Here is a 27,044-nt window from a genome sequence, read left to right as displayed (position 1 = left end):
ACATGTATACATGTACCCATGCTCTCATGTACATGATTGTACACACATACACACACACACACACACACACACACATGTGGCACCACACCACACTTATTCCATAACAATCTAAAAGATAAGATCAGGATCAGTGCAGAAAGCAACAAAGGAATGAATAGATTCCAGCTCGGCAGAGGGAAGGTCACTGGCTCGATGAGCCATGAGCACAAAGGCAAATCTCAAGAGGTACTGAGCTCTCCATGGGAACACCATGCAAACGGAAACTTCTCTGCTCCCCTGAGCTCTCCAGCACAGGAGTCTGCACCCCTGGGAGGCTGTCAGGCTCTAGAGAACACCACCTGAGATCAGACCCGGGATCATTCAGTTCCTTGCGTTCTTTCTATGCCACCAGCAGTTGCCTGTGTGGGCCATTTCCCTATGTCCTTTAGCCACTTGGCTCACCGTCTGCCTATTTCACCTGGGTCCTTCCGATCTCTGTCCCTGCCCTGCGTTGCTTATATGTTTCTGATGACACTTCAGGATGCTGTTTAGTGAGTCACTGAGAACACACAGATTCCCTTCCTACTCCATCTCCAAACCGTCACACTCACATTATAGAAAATGTTGGCTGCATCTATTCAACTTAGAATGGGTGTCTGGCTCTGTCCTGCTCTGATTATCCGTACCTATAGACTGTCTGTCTCCCTGATGCTGTCTCTCTGTTCCCTTTGAACATCACGTCCCACTCTGTCTTCCTCATCATCCATGTCCTGTAAATGATTGACGGGTGAGCATCACCAGGAATTTGGCAGGGGGTGGGCACCTCACATGTGCCTTCCTCTTGCCTGAGCTCTTCAGAGTCCACATGAGGTGATGTCCAGATGTGCCAGATGCCCACCAGTTGAAACTCTTGTCATTCCACAACTTAACCCTTCTCCAAGACATACCAAGTCCCTTTCTAGGAAGGCCTTGGGGGGCAGACTCTGGACAGGTAGCTGGGTTTTCTCCGTTGCAGAGGTAAGGCTATAACCCTTTCCCTGGAGAACAACATCCCATGACAATGGAGGTAGAGGATGTGTGGCAGTTAGCCCAGCCTCCTGATGCTCCTCCTCCAAGAAAGCACTCCTTGATAAGCTACACGAACTGTAGCTTGGGAAGATTTCCTTCTCTTACCTTCTGAGAATGCCTCATTAGGTCCTGACTAAGCACAGTAATGGACACCAGCTTTTTTTTCTGGGAGCCTGACATTTAGGTACAGGGCAGGGCAGACAGAAGAGCCTGAACTATTGGTCTTTGGTGATTTGAATGAGAAATGTTCCTTGTGGGCTCAAGGGTTTGAATATTTGGTCCTCAGTTGGTGGCACTGTCTGTGGAGGCAGTGGGACCTGCAGGAGTCATAGTCTTACTACATAAGGTACGTCACTGGGAGAGGGCTTTGAGAGTTTATAGCTCCTCATTTCCAGGTTGCTTTCTACTTTGCTTTAGGGTATGAAGATGAGCTTCCTGCTCAGGCTGCCTGCTGCCATGCCTCCCTGACCATTAAGGACAGACACTCTCTGGAACTGTCAGCCCAACAGACTCTTTCTTCTATAAATTGCCTTGCTCGTGGCATTTTATTACAGCAACAGAAAACTAACAATGCAGGCCCTATGCTCACTGCCCCAGTAGAAGCCCTAGGCCTCTAGTCTCTGAGACAGTGTTTATCTTCAGTTTTCTAGAATCACCTTCTTGATGGGCCTCCTGGTATGCCTTTGGGAAATTAACTTGATACGCTTAATTGAGATGGCTAGACTTGCCCACTGTGGGTGGTATCATTCCCTGGTTAGGGTTCTGAGCTACATTCATGACGACACAAAACTAAACAGTACCACCCAATCCTTGCTCTCTGTGTCCTGATGTTAGGAGTGGTATTAGCAGCTGCTTCAAGTCCCTGCCATTTTTACGTCCCTGCTGTGATGGGCTGTAGTCTTCAACTCTGAGCTGGAATAAACCTGTTCTCCCTTGAGTTGCCTTTGTCAGGGTATTTTATCACGGCACTAGGAAATGTAACGAAGTCAGTCTCCAAGGAGCTTATCCGCTGCTGCGATGCACACATGACCTCACGATGAACTGCTGGAGGGATGAGGGATGAAGCATGTCCTGTGTCACTCTGTTGGAAGCTGAGTCCTGGTTTCCATGGGACCAGACACTTCATCCTTTGCCTGTTCCTCTGGGCGTAGTTACACTGAGTCCTTCTGCTGTTTTGAGTTGTAGCTACAAGGGTCAGGATGCTGAGCTCTGTCCCTCTAGCAAATTATCCCTCTGAGAACTGTTCTGAAGACTCTGCCCAGGGATAGAAGGACAGATTGGCCCCAGTACTCCATATGGGGTCAGGTTGGGGTTGCAAGTGAGCTCCCCTACAGTCTACATTTTGGGGGGGGGGGGCTCACGGCTTCCTGCTTCCTTTTTCACAGCCACCAGAGCCCCCAAGTTAATACCCAGAATATTAAACTCCTACCAGGAGGTCTCATCCCTGAAATCAGGACCATGTTTCAGGATCCCCAATCTCCAGCCTTGTAGGGACCACTAGCAACCTCACTATCAGTTCCCAACAGAGGATGAAACAGAGAACCTCCATGCTATAGAGCTTGAACATCCAGCTGGGATGTTTCTAAATCTGTAGCCTCGCTTCTGGGCTGGGCTGGCTCTCATTTGGGGATCTGAAGGGCTTCATATCTTCCGGGGGTGAAGACATGTGGTTGTAAATGGCCCCACTAAGCTCTTCTGTGAGTTACCTGGACACAGGTCCGCATAGCTCTTGAGTAGTAGAGAAATCCAGCACAAGGAGGGAAGGCAGAAATTTTTCTTTCTCTGGTGGCTTTAGGATAAGGATACCCAAACAGGACCTCTGCCCAGCCCCTGCAGGGAGTGCCTGCCTTCATGCCAAACACTCTTCCAGGATGCTCAGCCTCCCTGGAGTCTGTGTTGAGAGGTCGGTCCTCTGTGCCCAGTGCAAGCATCATTCATCCCCGTCACCGCAGCCCCCAGAATCTGTCCAAGTAGTACCAGAACTGAGAGGGTCTTGGCATCAGGCAGGAGACAGATGCCACTCCACAGAGGCACCCAGGCCAGCTGACAGCTCCAAACAACATGATACTGCAAGTGCCCATCTGTCCACAGCCTAGGGAACAACACCTTCCACAAGAAAGGCGTGGCTACTTGCTGTCTGCCAGGACCTCCTGCTGAGGTGACTCAAGTTTCCCAGGTACACATCCTCCCAACGGTAGCAGCTGAACACAGATTCTAGAAGTCTCAGCTGTGTCCTCCTGCCCTCGGAAGCCCCAAGCACAAGGAGAAAATGGGAACCAGAAAGGACAAAACTATGCCTTCTCCCCACTTTCCAGAAATTAGGCATGCAAATCATCTCAGGAATATTCAAATAAGCAAGTTCATTTGCCTGACGGTCACTTGGAGACTGGTCAAGCTCACCACTGAATTTACTAAAGACTTTAGGGGCCCCAAGAAGGCAGCTACATTGTTTCATACCATTTCCTGACATTTGGAAACCACGGGCCATCCCTGAGTCCTTTCTGACTGCCTGGTCACCCAGCTCCCACCCACACAGTCCACAAACTTGCCTCTTACACCCCTCTGTGCCTTCTCTTGCTCTTCTCCTTCCCTCCCCCTGGTCACCTTCAAGCCAAGCTCCTGCCACAGTCAAGCAGGACATGCACAGTTGTCACTAGTAAGCAGACTGCCTGGGGAGCTCTTCCTTGTCCTAAGCTCTTATCAGTGTCTTCGCCCTCTTTTTACATATTAATGTGTTCGTGTTCTCTGTATGAATCCCACATGAGATCTCATCTCAAGTTGAAAGTCGAGTCTGAAAGTCAAGTTTAAGCCAGCCTAGCCCAGGCTGACACTACATCTTTTGATAGTACATCTTTTTCATCCAGCTTTAGAACAAGGGACCTCATAGCTCAGCAGATCAAGTGCCTTCCTTCTTCAAGGTTCCGCGGGAGATCAGTGGATGAGTCAGCATTTGCCTTCAAGTGCTGTTGTTGTTAGAACCCTAGACAACGCAAAGGAGCCTCTGACTCTCCCTCCCTTCCTTGACAGAGTCCGTCACACACCACACCCCTGCATCTGTTCTCTCAAACATAGATATTTCCACTGGCATGATTTTTGTTGCCCTCTACCACTACAACAGATGTGCAGAAGTGCCACCTCCATTCAGGGACATTCTTGCTGGCTTCTAGGGTTTCCTGAGACACAACTGGATGGGGCAAAGAACTGGACCTCTAGTTTCAGGTAGCCCAGGTAGCTTAGAATCTGCCTCTGTGCATTTGGACACAAAGGTCCAGGGTTGTAATGACTCAGGCAGAGTATGAGTAGAGAATTCCAGGAGTTTGTAACCCTCAAGTGTCCTGGTTGGTTCTGGTGCATTCTGGTACCTTGGGTAAGGTTTATAGGATGGGAGAATAGGATGGCGTGATGGAGAAGTCTAATGACCGGGCGGCTCCGTTTACTTCCCTCACTCCTCCGGCACTCGGCTGCAAGCCCCTGGACCGCTAATGCATTTGTAAGTGGTGAACAGGATGCCCATATCAGCTCAGCTTTGGTTCCAGCTTCTGAAAAAGTTGGGGGAGCAACAAGCATAGCAGAAGTCTGCGGCTTAAGACAAAAAAGAATATGAAGAATTCAACTCTAGCTGTTTATTTACTTATTAATTCATTACATATTTTAGTATGCAACATGATGTTTTAAAATATACTTTTGGAACACCAAAATGTAACTAATTAACTCATCCAGGACTTCACATAGTTATGATTTGGAGGATAAAAATTCTCTACAACCTCCCTAGCATTGTTAAAGAATACAATATATTACTAGCTATAGTCAATATGTTGTCAGTGGATCTCTGTATCTAATTGAGACTTCACACTTGTTGACTAATCTCTTCATTCTCCCAAATAACTCTGAACCCTTCTAGACCATTCCATTTCCTACTTCTCTAAGATCAACTTAATAGACTCTCACATACACATGAGGTTATGTGGTATTTGTTTTTCTATGCCTGGCTTGTTTCTCTGAGCATGACGTCCTTAAGGCTTATCTGTGTCCTTTGCAAGTGATAAGATTGCCTGTTTCCTACGAATGACTAGCTTTCCATTGTGCATAGTACACTATCTTCATAGACGATGGACATTACATGCAGAAAGTCCTGCAGCATCTCGTAATGATGCAAGAACTCACAAGCTCATTGAAAATGGCACCTGAATGCAAAAGCATATCACAAACCAGTAACAAACAATCAGAAAACAAAATTAAGAAAATTTTATTTGCAGAAGTATCAAAACTAACAAAATGTGGGGCAAGAGAGATGGCTCAGTGGTTAAGAGCATTTGCTGTTCTTGCAGGGGCCCCAGGTTTAATTGCCAGCACCCAGTGATGGCTTATAACCATCTGTACTTCCAGTTCCAGGGGACCTGATGCCCTCTTCTTGCCCTGGAAGTACACATGTAAACATGTATACACATAGAATAAAATAGATATTTCTTAAGTTCATCTACCAATTATTAAATTAATTTAAAAAATTTAAATGCAGAGGAATACATTTAACCAAAGAAGTGCAAGGCTTACACACTGAAAATTATAAAACACTATTGGGGGCTTAAACAAAAAAACTCCGGGTAAACAGAAAGGTATCTTGTGCTCATGGACTGGAAGTTTTAATATTGTTAACAGAGACATAATCCTCAAATGAATCTGCAGATTTTTTGCCAGATCTACCAAATGCCTACTGTTGATTTCTTTAATAATAGACAAATTGATTGATCTGAATGGACACATAAACAAAACCACAATTATATTTGGATAATTCAACACTTCTTTCTTAGTTGGTATGACAAATCAACAGAAGATCCACAATGATATACTGTTACAACAGTGTCAATCAACTGGACCTGTTATTTATGGAATGTTCTACCCAACATCCATAGAACACGCCTGCTCTTTACATGCGTGTGGGAAAGGACTGGGCAGTGAACCTTCTCGTCTGCTCTGCCAGAAAGACAGAACTTTGCTGTTCACAGCTGAGCACTTCAACAGCAGGTGAGTGGAGACATGTCCTGTAATGCCATTAACCACAGAAAAGAGATGAAAAGCTGTTAGCCATTGCTGAAGAATTCCGGGTGGTGGTGGTGGGGGAAGTGAGGCAGGCGGAAGAAGGGGGGGAGTGGTGTTCTGCTGAGCTGGAAGAACTAAGGCTGAGAGCCCCAACACCTTGGGTGGATGGTGTGTGGCATATGCTAGGTGTGGAAGCTATGCTAGGAGCTGGAACATGGGGTCACAGGGCCATGTACTCAGTGGCTCCCAGTGCCACAGCAAGACAGAAGGCTGGCTATCCTCAGGGCATGTAGAGTGTGATGGCTAGCAGGGAAATCTATCCAGATGTTCTAAACTTCATTTTGAATAAACCACTGGGTGCTGGGTACCAACAGAGAATTCACTATTTGAACAAGGTTCCTGAATATTCCAGAGGACATACAGGAGAGCTAGCACACAGCAGGTGGAGAGGGAACAGAGGCAGACTGTGGCCCATGTGCAACCAGTCCTTATCTGTGTGACCTTGGGCAAGTCTCTTGACCTAGAGAGAGAACTTAGGCCATCACTAGTGGATTCAGATAGATCTACAGGACGTTCTCTGTCCAGAGAAACCATGAACCTGTGAGAGGTGCTGAGGCTTATCCTTGTCTCCCAAAAGGCCCCTAAAGGCAATGTGGGATCTCCAGGATGCTAGCTGCTTTCAGACTTCCTGCTGCCCCCCATCTCTGGGGTTCGGGCTGCAAACTGCTCCACACGATGAACATGAGGTGCTCAAATCACTCATAGGACCTCTCAACCAAAAGCAGCGGAATGTTTTCTTAATTGTTGGATGGCAAGAGGTTAATGAGTTGCTCTAAAAACCGTCTCTGCCATCTGGTGGCTGTCATCAAAGCCGGCATGAGGAGAGGTTCCGATTTGTAAGACAGGATGACTAGATTCTCTAAGTTAGGAGAAGTCCTGAGGGGGTGAAGTACTGAGGCTGGAGTTTAGCACATGTCTCTGCCAGTCCCCAGATGTCCCTTAGCTGCAAGGGAGGTTTAAAAGCAGGATAGGCAAAAGCAAGTAAGCAAGCAAACAAACAAACAAACAAAAAATCAGCAAAACATCTACCAGTTCAAATACTCTTCTGTGGGAACGGACTCTCGAGCGACTGCCCTGACAACATAGCCACTTTGCTCAGCACAAGCCAGGAGGAAGGGAGAAAAGTGACAGACTGACGGAGAGCCCAGCCAAGGCAGGGAAGGGACAGACAGCACAGGGCTGCCAGACCCTGAAACAATAAGAAAACAGAACAGCTGAACAAACAGACAAAAGAGACTAGGCAAGAACAGAGAGGCCAGAAAATGAAAAGAGTCTGTGACACCAACAAGTTGGGCAGATGAAAGGCAGGTGATTTTCCAGACTCCGAGACAGGAAGAAACTTCTGAGGGTTGTGATATGTATGTATGTATGTATGCATGCATGCATGCGTGTGTGTGTGTGTGTGTGTATGGAGAGAGAGAGAGAGAGAGAGAGAGAGAGAGAGAGAGAGAGAGAGAGAGAGAGAGAGAGATTCATTCTTCCTTCTGTAGCTGGAGACAGTCATCAAGAGAGAAATGACCCTTCTCCCTGGGCAGAGATAGGAAGGTATCACATGACTGCCTCTGCTCTTCTCTGACCATTACAACATACACATGCATACACACGTGCACATACACCCACAAATGTACACATATAAATACATACAGACACATGTATAAACATACCTACTAACATACAGGTACAGGTATACACATGCACATAAATACATATGCATACAAATGCATACTTGCAGACGCATACAAGCATGTGCACGAATACACACATACTAACCTACAGAAACATACTCATAGATACACAAACACATGCATGCATGCATACGCACATGCTAACACACACATAACGTATTTGAAAAGCTTTTATCCTTACTGAGATTACCACATATTCTCCACCACGATCATAGCCGCAGTGTCTGTATTTCATGTTCTTTGCCTTCAGGTCCGGTCCACCGTCTCGTTCACAGATTCAAGTCTGGCAAACAGAGGGCTGATTCTCTGGCACAAATAAACTGGGAAGTCCACTATGGTTCTGTTGGGGTCACTCACTGCTGGCCCTTCAGTACTTCTGGGAACCGACTAGGAAATGCGAAGGTGACCTCTTCTCCTAGGTCTTGCTGTGCACTGTTTCCAGGCAAGGCTGGGACCATGAAGCACATCCATCCCAGGCTTTCGACGACTCTTTTCCTAGAGCCCACCACTGAGACAATAGAGGATGCTTCTCCCCTTGGTATGGCTGCACCACCATCTCTGCTCACCGTCTGCAAGGGTAACGGCAGTTTGCATGCAGGCCTGGGTCTCAGCCTACAAACAAATTTATGGCCCATAGTAAACAAAGCAGATGCAAAGGTCTAGCTGCAAGACTCTAGTCTCTCTGTTTGCCTCATTATCTTGAGTTTCTACCTCTGCTCTTCCTTCTTTCTCCAACTCTCACACCAGTCAACCAAATTTGCCCTCAGGAGACTCTGAAGCTGTGGAACTAAACAGAAAGAGTGTGTCCTGATAATCCCTCCCTCCCTCCCTCCCTCCCTCCCTCTCTCTGGTACTCCCTCTCTTCCTCCCTCCTTCCCTCCCTTTCTCCTTTTCTCCTTCTGTCTTTCTCTCTTCTTTTCTTTCAATTTTTGGGATTTATGAAATGAGATCTTGCTGTGTAGTTCTGAATGACCTGGCCTTTTCTAGAGCCTAGACTGGCCTCAACTCAGAGTAATCCTCCTGTCTCAGTATACCAAGTGTTGCAATTGCAAGCATGTGCCACCACACCTAGCCCTTCCGTCTTTCTGGAAGATATCAATTCCCTTAAAACCCACCGTGGAGTTTGGGGACCCTGCGTGTGCCTGTGCCAGGGTAAGACTTGAATGAGCGTGGCAGGCACTGTCACAGCTGGGTAGTCCAGGAGTGAAGCACAACCTCCTCCTTTGTTTCCAGCAGCAAAGCAGAATCCTGGGGCTGCACCTAGCTGGGGCTCTTTGAGGATCCATGGCTTCCGAAACACCCCAACGGAGGTATGCCAGGTCTTTGTGAAGCATCTCGATTCCCTGTCAGAAGCGCACAGCAGTGCCTATGATCAATCCCAGGACTCCCAAGCACCAGCCATGGTGTTCTCTCTGCCATATCTGGGTCCTGTCCATTATCATTTGAATGACAGGGGCTCCTCTTCCTGCTGGTGCTGTGGGCGACTCAGTAGCTCTTCTGATTCCAAAGAAAAGGAATGTGCACACATACAGATGCTCCTGAGAGAGATGAAGAAGGGTCAGGCAGAGTGGCTAATATCTTTAATCTCAGCTCCTGAAAGGTTGAGGCAGAAGGATCTCAAGTTTCAGGCCAGCCTGAGCTATACAGCAACACCTTGCATCTTAGCTAGGGTTTTACTGCTGTGAACAGACACCATGACCAAGGCAGTTCCTATAAGGAAAACATTAATTGGGGCTGGCTTACAGTTCAGAGGTTTAGTCTATTATCATCATGGCGGCAGCCAGACAGACATGGTGCTGGAAAGCTCTACATTGTGAGCCATAGGCAGCAGATGGAAACTGTGTGCCACACTGGATGTAGCTTAAGCAAGCATAAGAAACCTCAAAGCTCACCCCCAAAGCAACATACTTCCTTCAATGAGGCCACACCTACTCCAACAAGGCCACACCCACTCCAACAAGGCCACACCTCCTAATAGAGTTACTCCCTACGGTCCAAGTATTCAACACATGAGTCCATGGGAGCCACACCTATTCAAACCACCATATCTTATCTCACAAAAACATAAATTTATACAATAAGGGAGAAAAAGACACAGAGAGCCAGGGACTGAGATAGATGGAAAGAGAGAGGTGAAGAGGCATAGAAAGCAAAAGACAGGTAGAGATAAAATGTTAGCACCTGACATTGGCTCAGGGAACCATAACCACTCCTATCGTCCCCTGCTTCCTGTAGACTGAGCCCTTTGTCTTCATCCACACTCCTGGAGGATTGTGGGGTCACAACCCTGGTGGGGTCACAGCTACACTTTTTTCTCAGGACTTTAGTCCTTACTCCTAAGGCTAGAATGACTGGGCCACCCTAGTCCATGACTTTACCTGATGGTCTATGCCTCATCTGACACACACCCATACATCCATAAACACGCCCTACTCACATAAGATGCCATACATATACGTATCTCATACACATCACATGTCATGTTATACATATATCATACTATACACACACACCACACACACATATCACATACCACACATATTATATACACATATATATCACACACATGGGGGGTGGGGCAGGGCGAGTAGGGAAGAAGTGTGTAGAGTCTGAGCTTTCACAGAAAGACAAATGCACACGATACCTCTCTATGGTGTCAAGTTACATGAAAATGAGCATCTAACTCAGAATCCTCAGAGTTTTCTTGATTGATCTGAAGGGTAATTTTATCCAGGTGTGGCACCACCAAGATATCATACTTTGCTGTATTCCCTTAGAGCCCCACCTTCCTTTCTTCTTTAGAACTAGCTGGGTGCTCTCTGCTAGGAAGGGGCAGGGACTGAGCTCAGTGGTAAAGCACTTGCCTAGTGTAAGACCTGGGGTCCTATCCTCAGCACAACAACCAGAATGCATTAGAGTGAACTACTCAGAGTTTGAGAAGGCTGAGCCCTAACCCATCACCACTACCATAGCTTGCCTCCCAGGACAGCCTGAACCCAGAACAGCCTGACCTCAGTACAGCCCGACTCCAGAACAGACTGACCTCAGTACAGCCTGACTCCAGAACAGACTGACCTCAGTACAACCTGACTCCAGAACAGACTGACCTCAGTACAGCCTGACTCCAGAACAGACTGACCTCAGTACAGCCTGACTCTAGAACAGCCTGACCCCAGAACAGCCTGACCTCAGTACAGCCTGACTCCAGAACAGCCTAACCTCAGTACAGCCTGACTCCAGAACAGCCTGACTCCAGAACAACCTGCTTCCTGGCAACAGCATGATCTTGGCACAGCCTGAGCCCAGAACAGCCTCACCTCAGAACAGCCTGACCCTAGTACAAGCTGACTCCATAACAACCTGCCTCCTAGCACACCCTGACCCAGCACAGCCTGATCCCAGCACAGCACAGCCTGATCCCAGCACAGCTTGACCCCAGCACAGCCTAGGACAAACTGACTCCCAGACAGCTAGCCTCCCAGGACAGCCTGCCTCCCAGCAGAGCCTGCTTCCCCATACAGTGTGATCCCTTGGAGAGCTGCTGCAGACAGCCTGCCCCTGCTATTCTCAGCATGGCAGGCCCAACTCTAGAACCAGGGTGTTTGATGTCTTCACCCTGGCGTCATTGCTGGCTGGCACTCTCTGGGCTTGGGTTTAAATGAACATAACCGAAGTGTCTCCCTTCTTCTTATCTTCAAATCTTCTGAGGATGTCTAAGGATGCGTCTGCAGGGGCCCCTGAGATGTAGTTCTTCCTTTAGGTGTCCACTTTGTGGGCCCCCTAGCACGCCTGTACCAGACTCTGTAGGGCCCGCAGAGATGCCCTCCTGAGGTCCCAGACCAGGTCTTTCCCCCCTTACTGACTCTCTTCTTCCCTGCCATGACCGCTTGGAGCCTCATCCTGAAGACATCCCACAAAGACATCAAACCAAGACAGGCAAGGGGTGTGTAAATCCAGTCCATGCTCTGACCAGAGTACCCCCCCCCCCCGCGGGGGGTTGGGCTGTGCAATTCACTCAAAGACACCATGAGAGCTAGTGGTCCTAAATGGTATATCCAGCCACAGAGCAGTCTCCGACTGACCAGGGAGGGCCCTGGGAGTCACCAGCTCTTAAACATGGAGCATCTGATTTCTGGCCACGGGATTCCTGTTTGTTGCTGTTTTTATTGTACTCTGCTCCACAGGCCTTTTAAGTACTTACTGGGTACCACTGCCTCCTTTTGCCCACCTTCACCTATGTCCCCAATCCCTATAGAGGTCATACTCTGTCCACTCTCATCTCTTCCTCTCAGCCTGAAGCTGGTCAGCTCATTGGCTTGGGGATCAACCTGTTCCCAGGTCTAAGATTTTCCAACCAACTACCTTCACCCAGTCTACATGTGTCCCTACTGGATCCATGCTGTCCTAGAAAGTTGTTCCACCGTCCCCACACCTCACCTCAATCCACCCTAGCCCCACTCCCACCCCCACCCTACTCAAGGAGCTCAGGAATGTCCCATCAAGCCTGGCAGGGTCTGAGGTAACCCTGGGGTCAAGTTCTGTCTTAGTCTGTTTCCTGTTGTTTTGGTAGGACTCTCTGACAGAAAGTGAGTTAATGAGTAGGGAAAGTTGCCTCATCTTACACTTGTGGACCACAGCCCATGGATGAGGGAAGTCAGGCAGACGCTCAATGCAGGCCAAGAGGCAGGGACCATGGAGGAATGCTGCCCACTGGCTTGCTCCCTGGATCAGCCTCAGCTACCTTTCGTATACAGACCAGGCCCACCTGCCCGGTCTCCTAGCACCCACGTCTAGTGGCTCACAGCTGACTGTAACTCTTGCTTCAGGGCATCCAAACTTTATCCTGCCTTTGCAGGCACCAAAATACACACACACGGCACACACTCAGACATACAATGATCCGAATACAAAATAGATCTCTCTAAACTCCTTTTTTTTTGTCTGTTTATATTTTTAATTGATTCTTTGTGATTTTCACATCCTGCACCCCAATGCCATTTATCCCCCTGTCCCTCCATATCCGTCTTCCACTCCTGCAAACTCCCTCACAACAGAAAAACCAACAAGACAAAAGAACATCTCATCGTGGGAACTGCAGCGTGTCACGGTGTGACTTACAGTACACCCTTTTGTTCACACATCTTTGCTTGCAAATGTTCATTGCAATGAGTCATTCATTCATTGGTTTGGTTGGAGGCCGCTGGCTTCTGCTACACTATCAATACTGGATGCTCACCGGGACTCAGATATCCTGTTTTTGTCCTGTGTCACGGAGATTCTGCAGCTTTGGATCTGCATGGACCTGCCCCTTCACACATGCCAGCAGTTTGTGGTGGGGCAACTCAAAGCCTTGAATCTGCGCCAGGGTGGTAGCTGAGTTGGTCATCTCACCAGTTCTTCTGCACCCACACTGGGTGTGGCTATTGCCCTGGCTAGCTCGCCCAATGCTACAGCCAGCAAGACACAGGACCAGCTCTCCTGCTCTCATGGCTGGAGAGATGGTTCAGCCATGGCTACGCTTAAAACCCATTGTTTTGTTTTGTTTTTTTTTAAAAAAAAAAAAAGACTTGTTGAGAAACAAGTGACATAGCATCTTAAGAAGTGCCTGGCCCACGGTATCTGGTCCTTGTCCCCACGGTTGACACTTGGTGCTCACCCTTCCCTTCCTCCAACCTTATATTTATCAGGTACAAAAACCTTACACATAACCTCTCCCGTCTCATGCCAGCCTAGCCCAGGTCAAGTTTATTTACGTTGGTTCCCCATGGCATCGGGAGAAAGAACACATTTGTTCAGCAGCTGGGCTGGAAAGATTCAATAGGCGAGCCTGCTATCCCGTGCAGTTTGAATGTTCAGTTAGGATCAAAGGGAAACCATGGAAAGTTCCAGAAAAGCAACTCATTTCATGGGAGAATGAAAAGCAGGTGTAGGCCTCCTCCCCTTACTCAGTCCCTGTACAACAGGAGGTGGGGTGCAGAGGCCCTGGATCTATACTAAACCCCAGCACAAGAGGAAACACTTTGGCATCTGTTAAGTGCAATTCTCAATGCTAGTTCATCATGTCAACTTAATTCCTTCCAGCTCCTGGGAAACACCAGCCCCCAAGGAAGGCCCCACTAGGTCTCCCCACTCCAGCCTGGGGAGATCGGCTTCTTCTGCAGCAGAGGCACTTGCTGTTCTGAGTGAGCCTGGGCCCTTCACTCCTCGTGCTATAAGAGAAGTAGCCTGGAGCAGGCTTTGACTGCTGAGACATGCACCCAAATGAGTCTGCCACACATGTTGTAGGATGCTCAGGAAAGCCCCTGGGCTCTGCACACTGTATGCAAAAGGCATGCACCCCTTCCAATTACAACACCCTAAGTGTCTTCAGATAGTGCCAACTGGGAGCAAGGATTACTGGGTAAGGATTACTGTCCTATACCTGAGCATGACCTGGTGACTCACCATGGACTGGCTGCTCTCTCTCTCTGTGAGCTTGGGTGCTTACCTTTGTGGCCAGTTGTGGTGACCTGATCCACACAGCTGTCCAGCCCAGCACAGTCCACATAGCTCCATGTACTGGCCTGTCCCAGAGCATCTTCTGGGTTGGGTGGCTGTAGTTCTTTGGATTCTCGCCCTAACCACCTGCAAATGGATCCGATTCTAATCTCAGACTAGTGCTCCGTGGTCACCTCCTTAGTTCTGAGCCCTGCCACCTTTATCTAACTCCACCTTGCCAAGCTTGCTGTCTGGGTTTTAAGGACTAGAGTAGAGTGTCACAGGAACATGGCACTGGAAAGAAAACAGAGAAGCAAGTGCAGCAGGGACAGTGCAGGAGGCACCTTTGTCCAGATGGAAGGAGATGGCCAGAATACTCCATCAGTGTTTTCTACAGTGACAGCCCAGTATATGTCAATCATATTTAAAAAAAAAAAAACCTTCACTCAAGGGACTGAGGAGTGCTTATTACCTAAACCAAAATCCTGGAGTCAGATCCCCAGTGTCAATATAAAAAATCAGACACAGTGGTGCGTGGTCCATAACCCAGAACTGTGATGAAGGTGGCACAGAGACAGGCAGATTGGAAATCACAGCTACTCTGACTGAATTGATGCTCTCTGGGTTCATCGAAAGACCCTGCCTAAAGACCAGTGGTACATAGCTATCATTCCAGTACTGGGCTGTGGGGTGTCACAGAGACAGCATCACTGGTTAGCCTTGTGTGACCAAACTGGTGGTCTCTGGGTTCGTTGAAACAGACCCTGTTCAAGACCACATTCAGTGGAAGGGATTAAAGAACATAAAATTGAGTGGAGGGAAGGTAGAGGTGGATCCAGGAGGAACGGGAGAGAAGTGAATGTGACCAAAACACACCGTATGGAATTCTCAAGAAACTAATAAAAACACGAAAAAAAAATGTAAGCAATAGAGGGAGACACCCATACCAGCCTAGAACACTAGCGTAGGAGAAGTGCTCAAAAATACACCTTTCCTCGTGGCTTAGATGTTCCCTTTATAGGCTTGTGACCTGAATGTCTTGCTTGCAGGGAAGATCTGGAAACATAGGAGACAGGGTTAGAACTGGAGGAAGTAGGTCCTGGATAGGGTGGTGGTGGTATTCTTGAGGCCATAGTATTCTTGGCTTCTTCCTGTGTCGCCCTTACTTTCCGTCTGCTGGGATGTGAGTTGCTACCTTGATTGCGTGTTCCCACCACTGTGATGTTCTGCCAAAGTGTCTGTAGCTAAGCAGCTAGGGATGAATCCTCTGAAACCACGAGACAAAACACATATGTCTACACTTTAAGTCCTGTGAGCACGTTCAGTAATGATGATACCCACACCAGCTGCAGGGAGACAGATCGACCTTACTTGAGGTGATTCAAGCATTACATAGTTTGGGGGACAGGTGTAGGAATATCCTGGATGGGCACAGGTCATTCATTGGCTGAAGGCTTAAGGTACTGAGAAGCCTCATTAGCATGGGGGTCATTCATTGGCTGAAGGCTTAAGGTACTGCGAGGCCTCATTAGCATGGGGGTCATTCATTGGCTGAAGGCTTAAGGTACTGAGAGGCCTCATTAGCATGGGGAAGCATTCAGTGAATCTCAGGTGCTAACTGAATGGATTCTTATCTTATCGGGAGACCTGGTAATCTCAACCAAAGCTAAGGGGAAGCCCTGCTAGTAAAAAGGAGTCCTCCATTTTGCACTGAGCCCAGAAGGTTATCTGGACAATGGTAGACATCGACCTTAATTAACAGGACAGCAATTGGCTAAGCATTGTAAATATCTTTAGATATTAGTAAGGTTGTATGTCTCTTAGATGATTTTCCTCAGTAATGAATCACTCGTTCTTAGCCTGGGAGGGTGAGTGGGTGAGTGTGCTAATCAGACCCCCCTCTGTGTAGTCGATTTACAGGAATGGATTCTATGGCATGCATATCTGCTTTTTCCTACTAGACTGTAGCAGCAAATTATTTCTCCTATCCTGTTGTTACGGTTTTGGATTCCTTTATATTACATTTTTACTTACATTATGGGAGTGTGTGCATATCATTGTTTATATGAGGAGGTCAGAGGAAGGCCTCTCCTTCCATCGTGGGTGTCCCAGGAACTGAACTCAAACCATCAGGGTAGCCAGCAAGAATCGTCTCATTTGTCCTGTGCTGGCTTCAGTTTGATGCCTGTTCTGTTGTTTTGTTTTGCTTTTCAAGACAGGGTTTCTCTGTGTAGCACTGGCTGTCCTGGAACTCATTCTGTAGACCAGGCTGATCTTAAATCCAGAGATCCTCCTGCCTCTGCCTCTTGAGTGCTGGGGTTAAAGGCGTGTGCCGCCACCGCCGCCACCACCACCACCGCCACCACCACCACCGGGCGATTTGATACCTTTGACAAGATAATTTTGTTTTATTTTTAATATCTTTTAGGCATCTCAATCTGCCAAACTTCCTGGGTGTCTTTTGGGTTTGGTGTCAGATTTAAAAGAGACTTCTGTAACCCAAGCAGATTGATAGATAAAAATAGATGATAGGTTAGATAGATAGATAGATGATAGATTGACTAATAGAAACTAAGTAGATAGATACTCACGTATATAATTTTCTCCATTGTCTTTTAAGATAGACAAGTTAAAAGTGTCTCATATACATGTCATCAAGATATATGTGTATATATGTACATATATGTATATGTGTGTGTATATTACATACATACATTCACACATTTGTCAAAGATCTTTGACCCTTTAGGATTTGATACTGTGCCTGGAATGAGTACATGGTTCTCTTGTGCACACAGTGATCTATACCATGGTATCTCACCATTAAGATCACTGAACTCAAGCCAGCCTAGCCCAGGAAGGAAAACAGACTGAAAACTGAGCGTGTGCCTTCCTCCCCACACCTTGCCTTCCCCCCACCCCCAGTTCATTCATTTCCTCCAGAGGCAGCAGGCGCTCCTGAGGTGCCTGCCTCAGAGCCGAGCAGGGTGAGCCCAGAGGACTGTCAAGGGAGCCGTGAACACTCCATCACTTGAACACGACATTACGGGAATGGCCGGAGCCTGAGCGATGGTTACCTTGAGACCGCAGTAACTTACATGCCCAGAGAAATCATTTTCCTGGAAGATGCATTTTAGGCAGAGTGGAGGCCCAGGTGACCGTTATATCATCCGTCCCCAGGTTCCTCTGGATTTACACATGCTGGCTTCCCACAATAGAAAGAAATCTAATTACCAGTAGAATAACTTACAGGTAAGGAGACTTCCAGTGTGGGCCCAGGCTGGCTGTAAATCCTCACAGCTGGGCCCTCGGGAGGCAAGCAGGTGCTGAGTTTAGGAGGAAGTACCCAACCCTGTCCAGACCCAGCTTAGGAGGCAGCACCTCCTCCTAAACAGACCCAGTTCAGGATGTAGTATTCCACCCTGGGCAGACCCAGGCAGAAGGACAAACCAGCTCGTGGGGATCTTTGCCTTTTCTGGGCTTAGATTGTGGGAAGAACAGAAGGAGAGTCAGCCTGCCTTGGGTAGCCACTCCTCTACTGACTGTCTCACACTGACCATTGTTCCTCAGTTTCCCCATCCAGAGTCCTTGTCCACCAGTATCAATCCATATCCCAGAGGCACAACTTCAAATACGAGCCCCCCGCTTTTCACGACAAGCCTGCCGAGTAGGAACGTGTGTCCTTGGCTAGCAAAGAAGCTTAGTGGATATCGCCACAGGGGCCCTGGCCGGAAGCTGCAGAGCTCGAACTCTATGTCATTGACCTGTACCCTACCAAGTCTGAACCTGTCCGTACCCATGTCTGTTTGGCCATCTGCTGTAGCTGTTGCTGGGAGATGAGACACAGAGCATCCTAGCGAGGCTCCAAGGACCTCACTCTCCATGGCTACCGTGGCTACTACTTCCCTCTAGTGATAACCCGTCCTCATGGAGTAAGCTATATCCTGGTCAACATAGCTGTCAGGTCTGGAACCACAAGCGTGGGTGGCTATGCGTGAAGAAGCCAGGATATATCCCAGCACAAGGCAGGCAGGCAGGTAATATATTTGTGCATGAGTTCCAAGCCAAGCTCTCACCTCCCAGCGTCTGCCTGACACAAATAGGTCTAACACAACTGAAAGAGACGAATGAAATTGTGGTTTTTATAAGGCTGAAAGTCTTAGCATCAAAGAGAAATCGACTTATGACTGGGGTGTCCAGGTGGTCCATTGACCAGCTATCAAATACTGCATAAGGAACAGGATAGAAAGCGTTTATGTTATATTTTTATATTGATTTCATAAAAATTTTGCCTTCGTTGTGGTAAAATCTTTAAATGTGTGTGTGTGTGTGTGTGTGTGTGTGTTTATATGAGTGTGTGTGTGTGTGTGTGTAAATGCAGTGTGTGGGTACATGTGTGTGTGTGTGTGCATGTGTGTGCACTTGTGCATGCAGTAGCCAGAGGTTAGTAGTGGGTGTCTTCCTTGACTGTTCTCTGCCTTGCATTTCCTGTTGAGACAGGGTCTCACACATTATGGCTGACTGACTGGCCATGGAGCCCCTGGGATCTCCTGTCTCTGCCTCCCAGTTCTAGAAGTACAGGTGTAGGCCAGCTTGCCTGGCTTTTTCTATGGATGAAATCAGGTCCTCTTGCTTGTATGGCAAGCACTTTACCCACTGGCCATCTCTCCAGCCCAGTATTCGTCTTCACCAAACTTTATTCTGCTGGCAATACTTCTCTAAGGACTAATAAATAAAACGTGACTGTAACTGCATTGGGATAAACTATGAGTGCAGTTCAAGTTCTAAAACACAATACTTTTAAAGTTGAAAACTGGGCTGGAGAGATGGCTCAGCGGTTAAGAGCAGTGACTGTTCTTCCAGAGGTCCTGAGTTCAAATCCCAGCAACCACACGGTGGCTCACAACCATCCATAATGAGATTGGATGCTCTCTTCTGGTGTGTCTGAAGACAGCTACCGTGTACTCATAAATAACATAAATAAATCTTTAAAAATAAAAAAATAAAAAAAAATAAAGTTGAAAACTACAATTACTTTTTTCTCAAATATGACTTCAGTAAGTTATCCACCCTCTCAATTTTTCCTAATTGTTAAAAGACTAAGCAGAAAATTATACATTACAATTAATGAATACAAATGTTTTTTATTTTGTATGTTTGCAAGAGGAGGGGGTACCAGGAGTACCGTATTATGTGTATTGGGTCAGAGGGCACCGTGTAGCAGTCAGTTCTCGCTTTCTACCACATAGATACTGGGATTGAACTGAGGTCCTTGGGCTTGGCAGCAAGTGCCTTTACCCACCGAGCCATCTTACTGATCCAAATTTAAAAAAGGAAAAAGGGGGAAAAGCAGCCATTTCTGCAGCTTTTGGATTAACTTATTTTTAACTTTCATTTTTTATTGAAAAAACTCTTCATATGATACATTCTGATCACACATTACCCAAATCCTCCCAGATTCTCCCCACCTCCCGACCCACATAGCTCCACGCCATTTTTTTCTCTCTCTTTAAAACAAATAACAAAACAAACAACAAACAAAAAAAAACCAAAATGCACCTACAAGAAACACACACATACAAAACCCACTGTGTTGAAAACCATAATACAAAAAGTGCCCAAGCAAAGCAAAATCACACACACACACACAAAGTCTGCAAAAATATCATTGAGTTTGTTTTGTGTTGTATATCCTGCTGGGCATGGGGCTTGCCCTGAAATGCTGTTAGCACGCCAAGTGAGAGTCCACTGATGAAAACGTAGTGATGACTGGTAGCCCTTGTCCCCTCTCAGCACTGGGACCCATCTGGCTTGAACCCATCCAGGCCCTATGCATGCTTCCCCAGTCTCAGTGGGTCATGTGTGTGCAGCAGTCCTGTTGTGTTTGGAGGACTGTTTCTCCCTCTGGCTCTACAATTTTTCCACTTCTTCTGCTCAGCTCCCTGAGCCCTGGGGGAGGGGGTGACAAAGACATCCCATTTAGGATAGATGTTCCAAGGTCTCTGACTCTCTTCGTATTATCCAGTTGTGTTTCCTCTGTGTTAGTTCTCATCTTCCACAGGCAGAAACTTCTCTGATGATGGCTGAATGAGGCATGGATGTATGGCTACAGCAGCGTCGTTAGGGGTCATTTTATGGCTGTTTTCCTTTAGCAGAACAATGGTATTCCGTTCACCCTACATCCCTAGCTTATCCAGTCTCAGTTTTTGGCTACCCAAGCAATGTCAGGCCTGGATTCTGTGGTGGTTTGAATATGCTTGGCCCAGGGAGTAGCATTATTATGGATTGTGACCTTGTCGGAGTAGGTGTGGCCTTGTTGGAGAAAATGTGTCATTGTGGGGGTGGTCTTTGAGACCTTCTTCCTAGCTGCCTGGAAGTTAGTCTTCAAGTGGCCTTTGAACCAAGATGTGGACTTCTTAGCTACTTCTCCAGCACCATGTGTGCCTGCATGCTGCCATGCTTCCTACTATGACGATAATGGACTAAACACTGGAAACTGTAAGCCAGCCCCAATTAAATGGTTGTCTTTGTAAGAGTGGCCCTAGTCTTGGTGTCTCTTCACAGCCATAAAATCCTAAGGCAGGTTCCATTTCATGAAATGGGCTCTAAATACAATCAATTGTCCTTCCCATGTTTTCTCTCTTCCTCCTCCCTCCCCATTTAGCCCTCCTGCTCCAACCTTCCAATTTCTACATAACTATATATGTATTTTGTTTTTCTTGGAAGATCCACCTGCTCCACCCACCCAGTCCAGTCCCTTCCTCAATACTTAATTTCCGTGATTATATGAATTATAGAGCATGCCTATCGACACTTAAAGCTAACATTCACACACAGGATATCACAAATTTTAACCAAAGGTGCTTCACCTAATCATTGTAAATTCTCAAATTACTAATCATATATTAAATACTCGTATAGAAATAAAGAAAGTCACAATTCTAGCATTTGGTACACACCTAAAGGATGACAGGACAGGATGTGTCACATCCACTGCACCTTGAGTTTCACAGATAGATGGACATTTAAGGGTAATACGAATTGTTCCCTGTTGTGATATTTGCTGCAGTGTGGACTGGTACTGTGGAAACCATGTTAATTCTTATCTCCAGAGCCAGAAACCGGAACATGAAGAGAAACAAGAAAATGAATGTTTGGCACAACTGGGAAGCAATAATTTGCTATACAAGAATCTATTGCGCTCAAGCTGAGAAGGGTGTGACAGGTTAATTAATTCGCCTTCCCTCTTATCTGCTCAAACGCTCTCAGGAGCAGTGTCTGTCCCTGCTGCTGTCAGAAGTGCACGGTCCCCAGTCTTCACACGGTTACATTCAGTCTTCTAAGACCCAGGGCCAGGTGCAGAGAGCGTGAAGAAAGCTTTCCCTGGGCCTGGCTGTCCAGAGCTGCTGGAGCTTGTTCTGAGAGAGATGGAGCTGGGCCTGGCCTGAGCATCATCACAACTGACAGAGGCCCTTGTATGGTGTGTGTGTGTGTGTGTGTGTGTGTGTGTGTGTGTGTGTGTATTTTATATGTATGTATGTATGTATGTATGTGGTGTATATGTGTGTGTGGTACGTGTGGTGTGTGTGGTATGCTTTTGTGAATGTATGTGTGTACATGTGTGTGTTGATTTTATGTGTATATATGTATATGCATGTATGTGTGCATGCGTTGTATATGTTTGTGTTGTATATTTCTGTGTATGTATGTTGTGTGTTTGTGCTGTGTGTATGTGTGCATGTGTTGTGCATGTTTTGTTGTACGTTTCTGTTGTGTATTCGTGTGTGTATATATGTTGTGAGAGTGTATGTGTTTGTGATGTATGTATGTGTGTATATGTGTTTTGTATGTGTTGTATATTTATGTGTATATGTGTGTATGCATGTGTGTGTATGTGTTGTGTATGTTTGTGTTGTGTATTTGTGTGATATGCGTTGTGTGTGTGTCTGTGTGACCATCCAAGTATAAGCCAAGTCTCTCTGTTCAGAGCTCAGAAAACACAGGAAACATGGTGTGGGGGAGTCAGGGGTCCCCACACACAATCTCAAGTTTGCCATTTTGTTGAAGGACTCCTGAGAGTCAGCGTGGGTCAGCTTTCATGAATCTCATCCAATACAGTGAAAAGCTCCAAGGCAGAATTAGCAGAGCTTTGGGTCAGAGTCTAGAGGAAAGCTAGAATAAACGCTGAGTCCTCGCTCACGGAGGAATGTGCTTTGTCCTCCTGGCAACAAGGGACGAGGACACACTTGGCATGCTTTCACCATGGAAGCTCAGGAGACCCAGAGCTCAGAGCATGGGGCAGTTGTCACAGGTGTCCTCTGCCCAGCACACTCTAGATCTCACATAGAAAGCAGATATGCCACCCGAGTCATCCTGTTTGGACAGGGTAAGCCCAGTGAGCCATTTAGGGAATGGAAGGGCTGAAACTGAAGGCCAAGTCCAAGGGCACCAGCCAAGGGCCAACTTTGTAAGCAGGCCTGTCTATGGCTTGCTTCTTCACAGGGGGCACCATACAAACAGTAGCATGGAAGAAAAGCATTTTAAATTTCACCTCCCTTCAAATTCCACTTTCATTTTTTTTTTGTTTTGTTTTTTGTTTTTCGAGACAGGGTTTCTCTGTGCAGCCCTGGCTGTCCCAGAACTCACTCTGTAGACCAGGCTGGCCTCGAACTCAGAAATCCGCCTGCCTCTGCCTCCCAAGTGCTGGGATTAAAGGCAGGCGCCACCACCACCCAGCCAAATTCCACTTTCTGGGAAAAGATGGAGCTGATAGGGAGCTGACTCCCTCCTCATCCAGATCACGGACAACCTGAATCTTTCACAATGTTCCAAGAATACAGACCATAATCTACTTACTCCCACAAGCTACCAACAGAAAGAGACATGTATGGTGATCAAGTGTAGGTTCAAGAAAATCTTAAACAATATGCTGTTTAAGAATGTCACAGGGGTGGGATGGGGACTGGGGAGACGGCCCACTAGGTAAAACACTTGCCATGCAACTGTGAGGACCAGAGCTGGGGTCCTCAGGACATTGTAAATGACAGACAGGCGTGGTGATGGTCTGCCTGGGATATACGTATGTAAGTATTCCTTGAACAAGCTGATTAAGCAAACTAAGTGAACTTGTGTTCAATAAGAGACCTGCCCTCAATTTATGATGTGTAGAGAAAGAGGGAAGACACCAGACATCAGCCTCAGGCCTCCCCATGTACCTGTACACACGTGAATATGGACACACACACACACACACAGAGAGAGGTATAAACTTATAAACTACTTTCTAATGCAAGTGAATTCAAGACAACCTTTACCTGTAGAAGGCACACAGGCACAGAGAGCAGAGGGAGGGAAAAAAAACAGTATGAGGGACTCATAGGCCATGCTAGAACGTTTGCCCGCAGTCTCGGCACTCTCCAGGGTAAAGGTGGAAGGCTAGCCTGGGCTACCTAGTCAGACCATCTCTGAATAAGGTCTAGTTGCACAGGCCTGGAACTATAGATACCCTGGAGACTGAAGCAGGAGGATTTTGAGTTCAAGTCCTGTTTGGGCTACAGAGTGAGTTCAAGGCCATCGTGAGAAAGTGAGATCTCGCTTCAAAATAAAAAGTAAAGAGAAGGCTGGACTCAGTGTAGAATGCAATAGGCTTTAACCCATGTACTGGGAAAGCAAATAATCACAGCCACAAGTTCCCATGAAACGTGTATAAACATCTCACGCTCTCACACGCACTGTAAGCACACTCTAACATCTGGATCTTTATCTTTCTACCATGTAGTGGGGCGTGGCCACTCACTTCTGTAACTCTATTGCTCAGGAAGCCAAGACCAAAGGACTGCCCAACATTCAAAGCTAGCTTAGGCTATGCACTAAGTTCCAGATGTGTCAGAGATATAAAACAAGACTCTGTCTTAAACAAAACAAAACACCACATCTGGGGATGTAACTCAGTATACATCACTTGCCTATCCATGCTCAAGGCCCTAGTTCAGCACACACACACACACACACCCCTGAATAATGGTAATGTGGCCTTTCCAATTATGGACACATGTGAGATGGAGTTCTCAACATGAAATTTCTACCTAAAACATTATAATTTAATTCCCACTGAAGCCATGGTCATCTCTGATCCACTGACATCACGCCCAACATTCTTTTTTTTTCCTTTTTTTTTTTTTTTTTTTTTTTTTTTTGAGACAGGGTTTCTCTGTGTAGCCCTGGCTGTCCTGGAACTCACTCTGTAGACCAGGCTGGCCTCGAACTCAGAAATCCGCCTGCCTCTACCTCCCAAGTGCTGGGATTAAAGGCGTGTGCCACCACCGCCCGGCCCCAACATTCTTTTATGCCTTGCTGCTCAGACACCGCTCATTTCACCATGTCTATACACTAAGTTTTGAGGGTGCTAATCAACTTTATTTTCTTCACTCCACATTTCATCATTTAATTTTTAGACAAATGACCTTGTCGCAATGTGTTCTTCTCTGTGGTCTTGTCTCGTCTGGTCCTCACTTCCTATCTATGCGAGAGGTCTAAATGTTTCCACTAAAATAAAATTACCTGTACTAGAGTCTGAGACGGATGAAAAGGGACCCATCGAATGAGATGGTGGCACAGTGATGGGACAGCCATCCACTAGTCACCATATACCTGCCACACAAACTCACCTTGCTAGGTTCTAAGGGAAATCAGACCCACAGGGATGTTTACACCTGGGATCAGGATGGTACTAACATTTCCTCCTGGGAGAACAATGCTCTTGGATCCAACAGGAAATCCCTTATTGCTCCGGCCACAGAGACTGCATCTTGCAACACAAACAAGGGATCGGTATTTTGAGATAACATGCGTGCAGTAAATTACACTTTAAAATGTTCCCTTGGGTCCCGGATCTGTATCCTAGCTGGAGAATACTTGTGTAGCATTCTTAAAGACCTGGGTTTGAGTCCCAGTGTAACACAAGCTTGTGTGGATCGAGCCTGTAATCCCAGGGGGAAGGGGTAGGCAGGAAACCAGCGTTCAAGGTCATCATCAGCTACAAAGAAAGTACAGGATAGCTTGAGCTGTCTTTTTAAAATGTATACTTCCTAGACTCTGGACTACAACCAGGCCAAGTGCTTCCAGAAGCTGAATACAAACCATTGAGCGTCTCAGGGACATTGCCAAGTTCTCATCCTCTATTGTTTTTCTAGAGATGGGCACCAACTTTAACATAGTAAATGAACAAAAGAAAACAGAACAGCATAGGGTCTACCCAGCTCTGTATTTCATCCCGCCCCCAAACATCCATGATACCCACTACTCGGAGTCTGCAACTACTCCTTCACAATATATTCCGATTTCCTTTCCCTTGCTGTGAGAAAACACTGACCACAGGCAACTCAGGAGAGGAAAAGAATGCTTTGGCTTATAGTTCCAGGTGACGGTCATCGTTGAAGAGAGGCAGGGCTGAAACTGAAGTAGAAACTTGAAGCAGAAACCATGGAGGAACACTGCTTTCAGGCTTACTCATCAGCGCATGCTCAGCCAAGACCACCTGCATAGAGCATGGTGCCACCCACAGTGGGCGGGGCTTCTTACGCTAATTAACAATAAAGACACCCTTCCCCTCCAGTCATGGGCTTCTGGCCAATCTGATCTGTGCAATGCCTCCACTGAAACTCCCTCTCCAGTGGCTCTAGGTTGTATCCAGAGGGCAATTAAAGTGAACTAAGGCACACGGCAGAGGGGCCTTCGCACATGTGATGACGTTAAGGACCCTGGGGGGCCCCCAAGTAGTCACAAGCCCCTATAGAGAGGTATAGGGGGCAGCAGAGGGGAATCTGATTACAGAGAGAAGATAGACCAAGTGATCCCAGAGACAGGTAAGAACTGCAGCCACAGGAAGCTGGTAGAGCCAGGGAAGCCGCTTCTCCCCAAGAGCCTCATAAGGAAGCACCCAGCAGACACCTCGTCTTAGGCTTGGAAAGCTCGGCACACATTTCTAGACTCAGGACTATGAGATACCAAGTTTCAGGTGTCTTAAGCCTTGGAGTTCATCTTACAGTCGCCACAGGAAACTAACACAGCTACCAACGTGGGCAGAAGTTACGGGTCCAGGGAGCCGCACAGCTATGGGGACAGTGCCAAGTGCCCTGGAAAGCTGCGGGGCTTTGAGCCTCCTAAATGCAAACAGCTTGGGAACGATGAATGTGGTCTGACCGTGTGGAATGTATTAAAGACACAGAGGCCAGAGACAGGGAGCTCTGCCAAGCAGTTCTCGAAGCAACTCAGGCGTGCAGGAGTAAGAGCCAGGCCCTCGGGATTAGCAGTGGAAAGGGGAGAAAGGACCAGCACAAAAGAAATTTCAAAGGCAAAATTGATGTGGCTTAGTGAAAGACTGAATCCAGCAGATGACGGGGAGATGCCTTCCAGCTGTGAGAGCAGGCCGCTGGCAGTGTGGAGGAAACTGGATGATGCAGAGGCATTTATAAGTGTTTTTTAACAATACTCGGAACATCTAACCCAACTCAGGGCTGTGGATTGCAGCGCTCCAAGAGTCTAAGAGATAGCCAGCGGAATGGCCATTTTGCAAGGCTGTAGGAAACCACCGTTGCCAGGGCTCCCGCTGATAAACAGTGAAAGAATTCTCTCCACTCAGCCTCCTGATCTCCCCTTGCCTAAGGGCTGCAGAAACCTAGATAGTTTGTTTGTGTGTGTGTGTGTGTGTGTGTGTGTGTGTGTGTGTGTGTGTGTGTG

This window comes from Grammomys surdaster, unplaced genomic scaffold (genome assembly GCF_004785775.1).
Source record: "Grammomys surdaster isolate TR1022 unplaced genomic scaffold, NIH_TR_1.0 241, whole genome shotgun sequence".
Taxonomy (NCBI): Eukaryota; Metazoa; Chordata; class Mammalia; order Rodentia; family Muridae; genus Grammomys; species Grammomys surdaster.
The sequence above is the reverse complement of the archived record's forward strand: the minus strand, read 5'-3'. Positions refer to the sequence as shown.